We start from the raw sequence: 16,323 nt of genomic DNA on the forward strand, positions 1-16,323 counted from the left end.
TGTACCCCCCGCCCGCCACGCGGCCGGAAGCGCGGCCCGGAAACCCACCGAGAGGGGCCCGCGGGCCAGAGCGGCGCGGGGGGCGCGGCCCGCCAGAGACAGCGACCCCTCGCGGCGGGAGCCGGCACTGCAACCGGGACGGGGTCCGGGATCCGCTCGCGATCCCCCGGGAATGAGCCCGGGGCTGGGGCAGGCAGGGAACGCGGGGAGCACTGCCGGGAGTGGCTCGGGGGAGGCAGAGAACAGACCTCTGTGTCGCTCCGTTTGTTTTCGGAGCTGCTGGTCCAGAGGAGGGCACGGAGATGCTCCAAGGGATGCAGCCTTGGAGATGCTCCAAGGGATGCAGCCCGTCTGCTCTGGTAGAACTACGGGTGTTCAGCCTGGAGAAGGGAAGGGTCCAGCAAGACCTCAGAGCCCCTTCCAGTGCCTAAAGGTGGGTTGTAAAAAGATGGAGAGTGACTCTTTACAGGGGCAGGCAGCGACAGGACAAAACTGAACAGTTTTAAGCTAAAAGAGGAGAGATTCAGATTAGATATAAGGGAGAAACTTTTAACAGTGAGGGTGGTGAGGCCCTGGCACAGGTTGCCCAGAGAAGCTGTGGCTGCCCCATCCCTGGAAGTGTCCAAGGCCGGGTTGGATGGGGCTTGAGGCAACCTGGGCTAGTGGAAGGTGTCCCTGCCCATGGCAGGGTAAGGTCCCTTCTAACCCAAATCGTTCCATAATTCTGTGGTTATATTTCCCTAGCGGGCAAAATCTCTGCACACAGAAGGTTCAGAGGATGCTCTTGCTGGAGCTGAAGCTACAGGAGAGTTAATACATGGTAAATCAGTATTTTAGATCTAATTTTCTGTTGATGGTTTTCAAGCCCGCCTGTTTATGTTGAATTGTGCTGCTCTTTCAGTGGCTCTGACAACCCCACTCCTGGCTAAGCAAGAGGCTTTCAGCACTAATACAGGTACCTCACTCATGAAATTTAATAAAAAATTTACCTCCAAGACATTTCAGTATAAACAGCTTAGCAGAAGAAAACCTCTCCAACAATAACTTGCTCTCTGATGGCTCATTAAAAATGAGCCAGAGCTTGGTTTATTTCTGCAATAATACATTTTAGCAGACCTTTTATAAAATATACATACAGGTCTAAATCATGCAAAACCTGGATGGGAGGAGCAGCTGGTGAAGCCAAGCACCACAGCACGAGCAAACACTCATTTTCGGGTGGCCCATTAAACCTTAGTGTGGCCTCTCAGTGCTGGCACATCCGAACAAGGGGATGGAATGACACAGGGACAGGGTTTGTCCCATCAGCCCAGCCCCACACTGTGCCAGCTGAGCAGGTAATTCAACACTCTGGTTCCCCAGGAATTGATGCCTGCACTGCTCAGAACCTGCTCTGAATACTAAACTATTCCATTTCCTTGTGATTTTTCTTCTGGTGATTGTAAATACACAGCTGGAATGTTCTACAAATACTAAGTAACATCTTTCCAGTCCCTGTGAAAGCAGAGGTCACGATCCCCGTTTTGCACAAAGAATTGTGATGCAAAGAGATGGATGAAAACACAAATGGGCTCAGATCTGAGGAGCTGGCTTTGCAAAACCTGCTCTTGCGCTTTTCAGAGCACGAAACCCTTCCCTGCTGCCCCCTGACCAGTGCTCACAATCTGAGGGATATTTCCTCTCCCAACACAGCCCCTGTTTTCACGTGTTGCTGGTTTCACGTTGGAAGCAGTACTGCTCAGTGTTCTTTTTTTCTTTCAGATTCATAGAATCATCCAGGTCGGAAAAAACCTCCAAGATCACCACATCCAACTGTGACTGCAGCGAATCCTTTAATGGTGCCAGGAGGTGCCCAGAGCACGGGAGAAGAGCCCTGCAGCCTGAGGCTGGACCCTGGAGCCAAAAGTGCTGTGGTCACCTGAGGCTCCTTGAAGGGCCAGATGAGCCAGCCAGGCTGTGCTGGCACCCTCACAAAAGAGATGGGCTTTTCCAACTGAGACCCTCAAAACATTGTCTATCACCAGTCCGTCAGGGAGGTGGGAGAAGCACCCAGACACCCCACTGTGGACAGGGAGAGCCACTGATTCTCTCAGAGCAGCACATCAGGGCAGCACAGGGGCACGTGTGTGCAGAGCAAAAGCATTTCACACCCTTTCATGGATTTCACTTGGGAAGGCAAAAGCATTTCACGCCCGATGCTGCGGAGGGTTCAGCCTGCTGCCCCTCTTTGCCCTGGCCCCCTCACATGCTGTCTTTTGTCTCCTCTTTGTCACAGCACTGCTGAACCAAGCCACAGGCCCATGGAGTGCCTGACTGGCTGCCACACACCCCCAGGATTTCATTCCTCGTGGGTGCAGCACTGCCCAGGCTGTGGCCAGCTGTAAACGTTGTGTATCTCCTTTGTACAGCTGAGCCCGGGCTGTCTGGCTGACGGCAGGGACAGCGCTGAGAAAACAAACAACATTCTTTTTTTTTTTCCTTTTTGATAAAAGAAAACATTACCTCTCTGAGATTTACACAGTAGATCAAGCACAGACCTGAATTATCTCCCTCTTCTCTTTCTCCAGGGAGCAGATAATAGGTAGATCTATCCATCCGTCTGCTTTGTTACACGTCGCCCGGCTTGGCAGCGTTTCGGTTGCTATTAAACCATGCTCACCCCCCTTGACATTTAAAGGGCTGTTGTGTGATTACTGTCACAGTCTCCTACGTGGATCCTTAAACCAATTCTCTTCTCTTCCCACCGATGATGGATTTTCTCGTTTATGCCACAGTAATTTGTTTTTCTCTCGCTGCGCTCCGGCAAAATGCTTTCACTGTCAGAAGTGGTTTCGGGAACAACCCGTCCCCGCCGTGCCACGTTACGACCAAGCAGCTCTGGGCAAATTGGAGCTGCCCTGTCTTTCAACAGCATTAGCAAAACTCAAGAGCATGTGGGTCTGTGAGCCTGGTCATGCTGGGGTTGGATCCACCTGCGTTTGGAGTCGCTGCTGTGCTGTGGAACGTGGCAGGACAGTGCTGTGAGTCCTGGTGTGGGGCTGTCAGCTCCCACAGCTGATCCATTGTCCCTGTGAAGAATATCCTGTGGGATGTGTGGATGTTGGTCCCACGGGGAGGAGCATGTGGTGCCTGGGAGCAGGGAGTGGAGGCTTTCTGCCTCCTTGGGGGCAGAGGTGGGAAGCTCCATCAGCTCCAGGGTTTGCAGCTCAGCACACACATGGGGAGAATGCACAGACCAGAGGGTTTGCTGTCACCAGAGCTTTTCCAGGTGATGTGCAAAGGACAGGAACATTTCAGTGCATCAAGTCCTTAAAATCTCTTTGACCTCTCTGTGTTCTCCTGTTGGCAAGACCAGAAATGTTGAGGATGGTACCCAGCTCTGCCCAGCGCTGGTTGAGCAGTTTTGCCAGAAAGTTGGTCTCACATGTCCAGGCACGGTGTTCAACAGCTAAAAGCACTTACCAGAGAGTTTGAAACATGAAGCTGAGCCCTTGGCCTGTGCATGTTTGTACTTTGGTTACCTGATGTGAAAACCTCACTGGGTACATGCTCCTGGCCTGCTCCCACCACACACAAACTCCTGCTTCTCCTGGAGCTGCTCACACTGAGAGACTTCATAGTCCCTTATGGTTGGAAAAGACCTCTAAGACCACCGAGTCCAACCATTAACCCAACACCACTGTGTTCACCACTAAACCACATCCTCAAATGCCACATCCACACGCCTTTTAAATCCCTCCAGGGATTGTGACTCCAGAACTGCCCTGGGCAGCCTGTTCCTGGACAACCCTTTCAGTGAAGAAATTTTCCCTAATATTCAATCTAAACTTCTCCTGGCACAACTTGAGGCTGTTTCCTCTCATCCTGTCCTTTGTTCCCTGGGAGCAGAGGCTGACTCTCACCTGGCTCCACCCTCCTGTCCAAGGAGTTGTAGAGACTGAGAAGGTCCCCCCTGAGCCTCCTTTTCTCCAGGCTGAGCCCCCCCACCTCCCTCAGCTGCTCCTCATCAGACTTGTGCTCCAGACCCTTCCCCAGCTCTGTTGCCCTTCTCTGGACATGCTCCAGCACTTCATTGTCCTTCTTGTAGTGAATGGGACCATCGATGTGCTCCAGTTCCTGCTGCCTTGGAGGAGTGAGTGGGACTGCCCTGGCCCATGTCACACTTGGAAAACACATCCCCCAGAGATCAAAATGCAAGTGTTCCCATTGGGTGGAGAGTGCCATGGCTGGTCATGTCACCTGGACACCTGAGCCCAAGGCACTTGCAGAGGGCACGTCCCTCCCGCCACGGTGCCATGGAGTGTCTGAGCTGAAAGCTCAGGGATCTCTGGCTTAACCTAAAAAACAAAGTGAAAATTTCTTACTCCACAGAGCTCAGTTGTATCTAGAATTATTCCCATCAGCGTCTCCTCTGCCCCCAGTCCCCTGCTGTCAGCAAAGGTTGCAGAGGTTTGTGTATCTAATGGATTGTTATTCAAACCCACTTGCTTGTAGAGAAATATCCTCGACCAAATCCAGCTGTGCTGGGGAAAGATGTTTTCTCTCTCAGGCACTCATCACTGTCCCCAGCTGGAGGTTTCTGTCCTATCAGCCTGCCAGCTGGGCAGTTTGTGTGCATGATTCAGGTGGAGCCAGCTGGGCTGGTGTCCTCCACTCTGAAGATGATAAATCTGAGAGCCGGTGGCCTGCAGAGGAGCACGGTGGTGGCCAGGCATCTGCTGATTGCAGCACATCCACTCTGCTGCCTCCCACCTACCGGGGGCTTTTTTTGGAAGAATAACTCACTGTGGCAGAATTTCTGCCAGACCCAGTTCCATAGGGCTGTGCTTCCCTCATTCCAGCTGTACCAGGTGTTGTTTGTCCTCTCCAGCAGACAGCAGCAGCACTATGTCATAAAGCTGGACTGCCTTTTGAGGCACAGACTAACTGTGCCCAGCCCTGAGCTCCTCTGTGCTGCACAACAGCATCCTCAGACCTCTCCACAGAGCTAAAACACATCCCAAAGAGGGATGGAGAGTCCTCCCCAAACTGCCCAGTTTGGTGTGCCTGCACTTTGGGGGTAAATAAGCATCTTTAAGAGTGGAGCCATGGGTAAGCAGGAGGAGGGCTGGGCAGTGCAGAGACAGATGTCAGCCCTTAAAGGACTGTGGCAGTCCCTTGTATTCTGTGCTCAGGCAGCCACACTCTGAAATACCCTAAAGCACTTGTTTTTCCACACGGGAGCTCCCTGTACCCTTGAAAGTGAGGCCAGGAGCTCTGGCTGCTGAAATTATCCCAAGGAAATGCCTCTGTAATTGCGTCCTGGGGACCAACACTGATGTCTGCTTGCTCTGCTTGCTCTGACACCCTCTTACTCTGTCAAACCCACATCCCTAAATGTCCCCCATCCCCAGCCAGGCACTGCCACCACTCACTGAGCCCCCGTGTCCCCGGCTGCCTCCCCACCACCCCGACAAACTGTTTAACATGGCCACAATCATGCAGGAGACGCTTCCAGCAGCGGCGCCTCGGATGAGTTGGTGCCCTTTGCAATCTCCTTCTGTTGCATTCCTATAGAGTCTGGGCAATTTGCATAACAAACATGCGCTATAAATGTCAAAATCGGCCACATCCATATCTTATTTTCACTTCAGTCTCTAATTGCGTCCTTTCGACTCTAACTTGCCTTTGCAAATAGCTGGAGCCTGGCATGCTGAGGATATCGCCTTCCTGGAACTGGAGTTGTGCTCCCAGAGCCCAACACCATCTTACTTACGGCCACCCAAGAGCTCCTGACTTCCCTGCAGATGGACTTAGTGGCTTTGTTACTGCTGTCCAGCACAAGAGGACCCAGGGAGGAGAGAAAATCACATGTTGAGCCAGGAGACAGACCTGCATGGCAGCCTGGGAAGGCAGTTTCCCTCTAGTGCATGCCAAGAGGGAAACTGAGGCAGGACCAGCCAGGGGTCTGGCTCTCTGTGGCAGATCCACGCTGGAGATCTGGGTTCCCAATGTCATCCTTGTCTCACCTTTGTCCATTTTCTCGTGAAGTGCCATGAGAATGGATGCTCTGAGGGTGTTTTTGCAGATGCAGGATGAGGAGAGACCTGTCATCTTCCAGGCTTATCCATACACTCCATTTCTCCTCCTGCTGAGCTGTGGATAAACCCTATACAAACCTTATACAAACCCTATATAAACCTACCTGCTGCTCTCCATGACGGCCCCCTGCGGGACACATTTTAGGCTTGTATCTAAACGTTTCAGGATCCCTAAAGCACCACTTTTCATTCTATTCTGCAAATGCAAATGAGGATTTGCAGGAAGCCATTTGATTCACGGGTTCATCCTTTATTTTGGCAGATAGCATCAGTTAAACGCCTGCTTATTTCTGCTTTCTGAGAACAATATAAACCACTTAAGTACACATACAAGACAGACTGATCCGTAAGTGCTTATGAGCTGTTTGATTTACCGAGGCATCTTTATCTTTGCCGAGTATCTCACAAAGTCATTTATTATTTAGCAGTAAATTAAAGTAGAGGGTCTGTGATTTTCAACAACAGAAATTAATATCGCAGCACTCCTTTGTTCCATATATATCTATAATTTACAGCACTGAAATCAGGCAGAGACCATCGGTTTCCTTTCTCCCTTGCTACCTGCTGATCACTGCTGCATAGGGGAAATAAAAAATGGACTGTCAGGAGAGACACTCGAACAGGAAAAGGTAGTTTTAAATTAAAAGTCCAGCTTCTGTGGCTCTCATGAGGCCCCCTTTGCTTCCCACTGCCCTCCCATGCACATCACTTACAGATAATATAGTGAACATGCAGCAATCTCGCCTTGAGAACGTCAAGTTTTAACCTCACTGGTTCTATGCTTAAGGAATATGATATTACTACTATTATTATTACTACTACTACTATTATTATTATTATTATTATTATTATTCCACCTGCAAGCCTCATTAACACATGCTGTGAGGTGCTTTGCCCACCTGTTCCCAGGGGAGGCGTGGCCATGGTCCAGAATCAGAATCCCAGAATAGTCAGGGTTGGAAGGGACCTCTGGAGATCATCCAGACCCCCCACCCCCTGCCAAGGCAGGGTCACCCCAAGCAGGTGACACAGGAAAGTGTCCAGGTGGCTTTGGAATGTCTCCAGAGAGGGAGACTCCACGCCATCCCTGGGTAGCTGTTCCAGTGCTCTGCCACCTCCATGGAAAGTTCTTCCTCGTGTTGAGGTGAAACTTGTTGTGTTTTAGTTTATGGCCATTTCTCCTTGTCGTGTCACTGGACACCACTGAAAAGAGCCTGGCACCATCCTCTGCACCTTCCCCTGTAAACCTGGAGCAAGCATTGGCTATCCAGAGACACAGGTGACAGCAAGGGCAGAGCTCTTCCTTCTGAGGCTCCATGGACTCATGAAGTCCGTGCGTGACTTTTGGAACAAGGCTGGGAGTGTCACTGTGGAGAACAATACATCCTTGGAGCTGGCAACCCCTTCCTTTGGGTGTGGGCCAGCTCACCAGCAGCAGCCTGGTGCCAGGTTCAAGTGCAGTAACACGGCCAGAAGGTTTTATGGGCCGTGTCAGGCTCTGGCTGACACAAAGCAGCCAATAATTTATAGCAATCTCATGTACTACGAAGGCAAAACATGTCCCTCTTGGATGTAACTCTGCAAGCTGCAGGGATAAATCAGCTCCAGCAGAGAGCAAGTATGAGAAAAGCAGAAAAATGACCCAAAATGTTCTACTTGGCTTCTTTGGAAGGAGGAGAGAGAAGGGGCCCTGCAAATGACTTCCTGGCGTGGGTTGTGTCCCGGCCATCCCATACAGGCACGGGGGCTGTGCTGTGGTTTCTGAGCCCTGTCACCACTGCCAGGACAGCCACCTCCAACATCTCCCTGTGTCTGCATCTGCACAGCACAGTCCTCATGTCAGGGTCCTCTACAGGGGCAGGACTTGAGCTTTTGGCCAACAAATCCATCTTCTGGAATAATGCCCAGGAAACTCAGCATTACCTGAGGTGCTGCTTTCCCTCTCTCTTCTTTTCAATGTGGAGAAATTTCCAAGGGTAAACCATGGAAGCATTATTTGTCTTTGTTTTTGGGAAGGAAAGCAAGCTGATTAAAAGCAAACATAAAGCGAGAGCTGTGGAGTCTGAGACACTCCCTTGCAGGAGTTTGAAGGAATAAAGGAATAAAAAGGAATGGCACCCATGGGCACTACGGATGCTTCCCCCCTCTCCAAGCACCACCTCAACCCACATTGTCATCTCTGTGTTGGAGCAGCACAAACCAACCTCCTGCCATCTTCCAGAGTTATTTCACTGCCCCAGTGACCAAGGTTTCATCACACAGGACCAGTGCCACTCCTGCCACATTCCTGGTGTGGTGTTCTGCCACAAGGACCGGATTCCCTGGCCTGGTGATGCCACGGTGTCGGGTGGGATGTGACACCCCATCACACTTGCCCACCATGGTTCCCCAGGCCTGCAGCTGGCTGGACCACAGCTGAATTATATGGGTGCCCTTCAACTTCTCAGCTAAATTAAGAGAGTCGTTTGTCTTGCAGCAAACCAGATAAAAAGGAGGAAAGACATCAGGAAATTCAGCTGTTAACAAGTTGTGCTTTCCCCCTCTCTTCTTCTCAATGTGGAGAAATTTCCAAGGAGAAACCGTGGCAGCATTATTTGTCTTTGTTTTTGGGAAGGAAAGCAAGCTGATTAAAAGCAAACATAAAGCAAGAGCTGCAAGGTCCCAGAGGCTCCTTTGCAGGAGTTCAAAGGAAAAAAAGAATAAAAATCTGGAAGCGTTAGAGCAAGACATTTAAGCTTTGAAGATCATATCAGTTATGGATGAATTAAAACACACAATAATTAGCACTGAAAGCTACAATACCTGAGGAGGTGGGGAAAATTGGTTTCTTCCTGATTATCAAGGCCTTCCAGGGATGCTTGTGCCAGGATGGGTTTGTGGTCCAGGAGCAGCGTCTGCGTGTGGTGGCTGAGCTGCACCAGCTGGGAGAAGGGTTATCATTGAGGAACACGCTGCTGTCTGCACGGCTTGGGATCACAGCCCACCCTCAGACACCCTGTCTGGGGCAGGGATGGGACAGCAGCGCTCTGCACTCCCCCCAGGAACTGTGCTGAGCCCCGAGATGATGTGACCTGGAGGTGGAGATAAGGTGGGAGAACAAAACTCCTTGGTGAGCGTTGGGAGGCACCTGAAGCTTATCTCCTCAGCCTCTGCCAGCTGGAGATTACAGGCTTTTATTTTCCTCTTCCCGGTGGTAAGGGAAAAAAAAAAGAGTAATAGTGGAAAAAACCCATCCTGCATGCAAAACATGATCCTCAAATAAATATCATGGCTATGTTATCCATTAAAAAAGCATTTAGCTCCGAGCTTTGAACACCTTGGGCTGTACAATGCCGGGCTCTGGCTGTGGTGAGCAGTGGGGATCCACGCCTGCCAGCTGCTGTTGGCTCCTGCCTCCTTGGCAAACCTTTTCCTCTTAGTGCAGAAATTGTTTAGCAGAGCCTCTTGGCTTCAAAATCTGCCCAGGAGTTAATTTACTTGAAAATCAACAAATCTGATTAAAATTAGGTACCACTGTAGATCAGGGTCCTGGGCCTGAAGAAGGGTCCAGCTCTTCAGGAGTTCCACCTTCCCCCTTGGAGGTGGGTCAGGCTGTCCTTGCTCTGCTCCTCCCTCTGTGGAGTTGGGAATGGGGCTTTTGAGCTGCTGATTTTCTCTCTGGTTCTGCAGAAAAGGGATGGCTGGACCATTGTGCTCTGATGGTCCTCAGAGGGCAGTGAATCGACCCAATCTCCAGCAGATGAATGGAAAGGAGCCGCTTTCCTGCCTGCACGCACAACACCAGGGCAGTGATAAGGATGTTCAGTGGGAAGAAAAAAAGCCCAGGGAGATTCTTATCAAATAATGTGTTCCTGTATAAGCAATTCCCAGCAGTGTGGAGGCTGTGCTGAGCTCTGTGGCACTTTGGGAGGGAAATTCAGAACAGTGTAGATTACAAAAAAACCATAAAACTCTGTTTGCATGACAACAAAGTTAATCAATTGTCATTTTTTTTGGTGTAGAAGGTAAAATTAGTCCAGGTAGCAAGGGCCAGCTCCAGCCCCTCCACCCGTGGGAGTTCTGAGGGTGGGTGGCACTGGGTGGCTGCACCAGTTGAGGTTTTACAAACTGGGTGCAGAGCAACACCATCCATTGTCCTTGGGGGAGTTCCAAGACCTGGTGGGGTGTCACCCACCTCCACTGAGGGGAATCTGTGGAGCTGGGCACATCCCAGCCCCTTTGCCTCAGCACCCTCAACTCTTCACAGGTGCCTCTCCTGCTACTTCTTCCCACCCTCCCCCATTTTACAGTTTCTAACTCAATTTGAGCAGATCAAAGCTGACCCATTCTGCCAAATCTTTCCATTCCTTAAGGTGAGAAGCCCTCATGACTGATGCCTCCAGCAGCATGTTTCAAACCCTCCCTTGCTCAGGAGGGCAGCCGTGCTCCCTGCTGCTGAGCAGTGTGGAGAAGGGTGACAGACCGGGTAACCTGCAGCCAGCAAAGGTTTGCTGTTATATTTAAAAACCCCTGGAGCAAGTCTTTTAACCCTGGACCTTATATGTAAACAGCCTTTTCACCCTGGAGTATTTATGGCTTCTGCTGAGTGCCTCAGATTAGCAAGCACATGGCTCCTTTTTCCCTTAGCACAAGGAAGGATGAGGATCCTCCCCCCATCCTTTCCCCCTAATCTTAAGATAAGAGGACTGAATGAGGCAGGTACAGAGGTCAAAGCCACTCACCCCCTTCTCACCTCAGTGTCCTCACCTGCAGAGACAAAGTGGTGGCAGGGACGCTATTCCCAAGGTCCCTTACATGGTGTGTGCAAGGGGGCGGCTTTTCCCAGGGGAAGTGGGATCCCAGCCAGGATGGGAACCTGCAAGAAGGCTCATTTTGGCTTCAAGCAGCAACCCCTGCCAGCTCTAAGCGTCAGCACTGCCACTAGATGTCAGTGAAGACTGGAACTGGGGCTTTGCTTGGGAAGGGCTGATCCCGGCAGCAGAGCTGGGAAAGAAAAGAAGGATGCTTGGATGTGGGCATCCACTGTACTCATTTCTGCGAGGTTTGGGGACACTTAGTGTGACCTGCCACCTCCAGGCATTGGATCAGAGGTCTCCCCTGCATCACTGGCCCCTCGGGAGATGCGGGGGAGACCTCTGAACCTTGTGGCCAAGGGTTCAGGAGTCCCAATTCCCCATTCCTGGCCCTAAGCAGACAGCATCCTCCATCCAGCGGGGAACTGCTCCTTGTTAGGTGATAAACAGCATATGAGAACAGCAAGGGAAAGAAATCGGGCAGCTTCTTTGAAGGATGTGCTACAAACACCTTGTTGGTGTGCGAGGAGGGGCAGGAAGCAGCTTTTCCAAGACCATCCTGCAGGCTGGCACAGAGTGAGCTGTCACGAGCAGTAATGCATCAGCTGTTTAACATCCCCCTAAAAACATCCACTCCTTCCCACCTCAACTGTTTAACATCCTCCCAAAAGCATCCAAGACTTGACAGTTCCTCTGCTTTCCTTTGCACGAAGGATTGTTTTGGCTTCCTCACTGGGGATGAGCCACATCACAGCACCAAGCCAGAATGGGATGCTCCCAGGGCAGAGGGCAGCCCCTGACCTGGCTCCTCTGAGCTGAACCCGTATCCTCCCTCTCCAGAGATCCAGACCAGGAGCTTTTCTGCTGCCCCCCAACTGCACTGTCCACATGGGACCAGCTCCCCTCTCCAGCGAGCTGGGCTCACTTACAGCATTGACACATAACAAATATGTCTCGTTTTCATGGAAAATGAGGAATAAGGATGTTACCAAGCGGAGCAATTTGATTTTGTGCTCATTGAATTATGACACATCAGCTGCAACCTCCCGATGAGACGCAGTTTCCCAACACCAGTGGACTCAGGCAGAGTTTGAAATAATTCCCTCCAGCAAAATCTATCAAGACCAACCCTTTTCCCAGCAAATATCCCCTGAAATTACCATTTTTTAGTAAAAAAAAGTCCTTGCATCAAAATCTCAACTGTCTCTAGTTGTGGGCTGGAGGTTCACAGGTATGAAATACTGCAGGAGGGTAAAACTCACATTCTCCTGCCAACAGTCCTCAGTGCATATGTGGGGTCTCCTTCTGTCCTCGCTGTTCCCAGTCCTGACACTCAGCTGCTACACACCCCATCCCTCAAATACAAAAAGTGCAATTTCCAGTTCCATTTCTGTCCTTCCAAATATCTTACAGGACTCAGAAGGCTACAAAGGAGCAGCCCCTTCTCTGCAGGGCCTATATCCAGAAATGTCCTTGAAAGCTTGCACTGATTAAAAGATTTCAGGTTTTGGAGGGTTATTTTTTTCTTTGGGTTCGGTTTGATTTTTTTGGTTTGATATTTATTTTTAAATGGTCTGTTTGGTGAAGGTGTTCTCACAGGGAAAGGTTGTCTTGCACCCACGGGGGTCAGATGGAGGCTGGTTTGCTGGTCTGGAATAACCTATGGCAGCTCAGGGCAGAGGGAGGTGGGGTGCTCTGCCATATTTCCCAGGATTTTAGGCAGCATGTGCAGGGATGGGGGGTGTTGGTGCAGGGCTCAGTCTGCCAGGGGAAAACCAGCACTGAGCAGCTTTGCCACATCCACAGCAGGCCTGGAGATGCTCAGAAACACTGTAAATCCTAAGTGGGATTTGCAGTGTATTAACCCCCCTGAGACACTTTTGGAGCCACAGGGGCCAGGGGAGGTTCTAAAAGACACATTTGGCCAAGCCCTGGCTGACAAATTTCAGGGTGACCCCATGGCACAGAGCGAGGCCACTGCTGCCAGAGCCATCAGGGCAGCCCTGCTGTCACTGCCTGAATAATGCATAAAGCACCAGGAAATAACACCTCCATCTTCAGCACCTCCATCAGTCCTGCTCCAGGGTCCAATCCCACCCGTTATGGGGAAGGGCTGATAAAAATCCAGCCACCACCACAAAATCCACGGAGCCTGGGAAGGCCAGGGGCTGCCTCAGAGTTAACAGCATGTGGGAAAACAGCTATTAGGCTTTTTGAAGCCTTCTGAAGAGAATTAAAAGGGAATTAAGTTGCTCACTCCAGCTTAGTCAGTACAAATAAACCTTCAGCTGTTGGATTAGCAATGCCAGAGCAGGAGCAGTGGCTGCTGGAATTTCTTTCCTTCCATTTTTTCTTTTTTTTTTTATTTTTTTTTCCTTTTTAATTTTATTCTTGTCATTCAGGGCAAGAGAGTGTCAAACCAGCCTGGATTTTCTCCAAGCAAGCTCTGCCTTTGCAGCCAAGATGCTATTGCTGTCACTCCTCATGGAAATAAAGGAAGAAGCAAAACCAACGAAACCAAAACCCTAATCCCAATGCACACTGGTACCTTTTACCCCCACAAGATTCCAATTCAGATCTCATTTTTCATATAATATTGGACAAAGCAGCGTACCTGGGAAATAAAGTGATGCTCTGTGCCCATCTGTGTGTGGTTTGCTGTGCAGAGCTGAACTCCAGGGGAGGCCTTTCCTTCACTGGGATAACTGAATAAATGTGAGGAACATTAATTTTTTCTCCTACTGGCTCCAGGTACAAGCCAGGTAGCTTGTGCCTCAATTTCCCCAGCTGCAAAAATCACACTTCTCCTTCTCACAGTGCATGGAAGAACAGAATCCTTTAGGTTGGAAAAGACCTTTAAGGTCATCAAGTGCAACCATTAACCCAGCACTGTATGATTGCATATCAACTTGCAAATCTGCCTATTTTATTTATATAAATATATATATAATCATGGAAGCACAGAATCATCAAGGTTGGAAAAGATCTTGAAGATCATTGAGTCCAGCTATTGACCCAGTGTTGCATGATTGGATATCAACTTGCAAATGTCTATATGTCTGTACATATCTATATATACACACACTAATATACTATTTATAGTGGGAGAAAGGGAAATTTCTGGGTAAGATGCAGGACAACCCCCTCCCTACAGACACACATAGAAGTGGTCACAGCTTTCCAGCCTGGAGCTCCATTTGCCGAGTTAAACCCAAGCAGAAGGCAGGACAGACAGCCCAAAAAGCAGCTGGGCTCGGGCCACATGTGCTGGAACACAAAACAGACCAAGGGACAGTGGCAGACGGGACAGGGAACACAGTAGGTGGTGTGGGACTGGTTTGTTTCCCTGCTAGACCTGGGCTGGGAGATCCCTTCCATCTTCCCCTGCAAATGCACAGACACGGCTGCAGAGCTGCCTGACAAGTGATGAATTTGGCCCTGGCCTAAAAATGTCAGTTGATGTTCTCCTTCCCCATGACAAACGTGCTGGGGTTTGATGCTAATCAAACTGGGGGCAGGAACTCAAGAGAACTCCAAACACAGACACAGCAACTGAACCATCCAATAAAAAGCTTAACCCTTGATCATCCTCTGTTTCAATAGATCATTTATGTATTTTTAAGACAAAGAAAATAGAAATTCCTTCATTTCAAGCAGCTGCTGTGTGGTCCAGGCCTGTGACAAGGGCAGATGCTGCTCAGAAGCCCTGAGGATGGGGGACAGGGCTGGACCAGCCACTCCACCAGAGGAAGCAGCATCTGATCCTGCTGGAGCTCTGACCTGCCGGGCCCGGCCTGAAGCCGGTGCGCGGAGTCACCGGGATGAGCCTCGTCCTGCTAATAAAGTAATTGAACATGATCGCCTGCCCTACTCGGATCACGGCCAATATCCATCACACAAACCTCCTCCACCGAGAGATTTATTTGTTAATGAGGGAGGGAAAATAACAGCTCAGCTCTGCTGCCAAACACAGCCCTGGAGCTCGCGTGGGTTTGCACCGAGTGAATTGGGACCAGAGGGCACCTGGACCAGTCCCGGGAGGCTTATTTGGCTCCTGCTGAACTGGGGAGGTGGTTTGTTCTGGGATGAGGGTTGGGACATACCCCAGAGCCCATCCTCCAGCTCTGACTAGCGGGGTTTGCTCCCTGCACCCTCATCAACCAACCAGGGGGGAAGCCTGGCCATTCCTGAGGAAGGACAACGAGCAAGAAGAAAGAGAAAAATGCCTATAATAGAGCTTTGCTAATAAAAGCCATGACAAGGATAATAAATGAACCTTTCCTTGGCTGCTCTTCCTGTCCCAGAAGCCATCCCTTACTCTAAAGCACCAGGTGCACTTTTTCTCCTTCCCAATACCGAGCAGATTCAGCTGCCTGGCACAGCAGGGTTGATTTTTTTTTTCCCCGGCTCATACACAAACTATTATGCAAACAACGGGTTTTGTATGTACATGAGAAAAATCCCATACTTCTGTCCCTGGACATTGGGCAAAACCTGGATTTATTAGAGATATGGGCCCCCATTCCAGGGATATCAGCTCTTGGGGTTCCTGGGGAAGTCACTGCCTGGGATGGGCCACAAAACCCCCCCAGACAGCACCCCCCCCCCCTTGGCTGAGTCTCACATACATTAATCAAGAAATACAGGATATTGTCATGGAAATCAATCAGTTCATGAACAATTTGCAGATGGAGCAAGGGCCAAATGCCCACAAAACCAGCAGCAAACCCCTCTCACCAGCCCCAGTTTTTACACAGCCCCTTTTCCACGAGCACCTTGGGCTTGTCCATGTCGGCATTGCACCAACACGTCCCTCCTCTCAGCCAGGCATGGTTTAGGCCACAGCACACTAAACAGGTTTGAAAAATCAAACCAGACCTTTCCCTTTCCCAGAGCACAGTCAGCTCTGCAGGCAAACCCTGCTTGGCAGGAGGAGGGAGCCAGGCAAACCCAGGCGGATGCTGCAGCCGTGTGTCCCCAAATCCCCTCATCCCACAGCCTGCCCATCACTAGTGAAGCTGAGAACAAAGGCAAAACCTGCCCAGGACCATTTTCCCCCTCTTATTTTCCATCTTTCACATTTTTCACAGCCCTTCTGTCTGGCAATATGCCACAGCTCCCACCAAACTGAAGTTGGAGGATTAGAGCAATCAAATCCATTTCCACAGGATACATTTAAGTGGACACGTTTTGCTTTAAACTGAAGTACCCTACTGGGGATTCATTACCAAAATCCATCCTCTTCCCATTTGTTGCTAATGGGAGGGAAGATGAGTTTTGAATAATTAAGAGCCAGCTCCTCTCTGGCTGTGATGGATAGAGCAAAGGATGTGCTGCTGCTCTGCCCCTCTCCCCTGCTCCAGGATCCCAGCCCAGCACCTGGTGGAAACCTGCAACCCCCCTAAACTATTTACTAACCCTGCAACCCCCCTAAACTATTTACTAACCCT

General features: G+C 50.3%; 1 long non-coding RNA gene across 1 annotated transcript in view; it reads right to left on the reverse strand.

The window, feature by feature from the left end:
- LOC113971569 overlaps window positions 1-44 on the reverse strand; it is a 1,823-nt gene extending 1,779 nt beyond the window's left edge. The window contains exon 1 of the long non-coding RNA XR_003535593.1: window positions 6-44. This is a non-coding gene — a long non-coding RNA (uncharacterized LOC113971569). The remainder of the gene's footprint in view (window positions 1-5) is intronic.
- Window positions 45-16,323: the final 16,279 nt, after the last annotated feature.

The sequence above is a fragment of the Neopelma chrysocephalum genome, unplaced genomic scaffold, assembly GCF_003984885.1.
Source record: "Neopelma chrysocephalum unplaced genomic scaffold, ASM398488v2 Primary Assembly neopelma1_84, whole genome shotgun sequence".
In the NCBI taxonomy this organism is placed as follows: domain Eukaryota; kingdom Metazoa; phylum Chordata; class Aves; order Passeriformes; family Pipridae; genus Neopelma; species Neopelma chrysocephalum.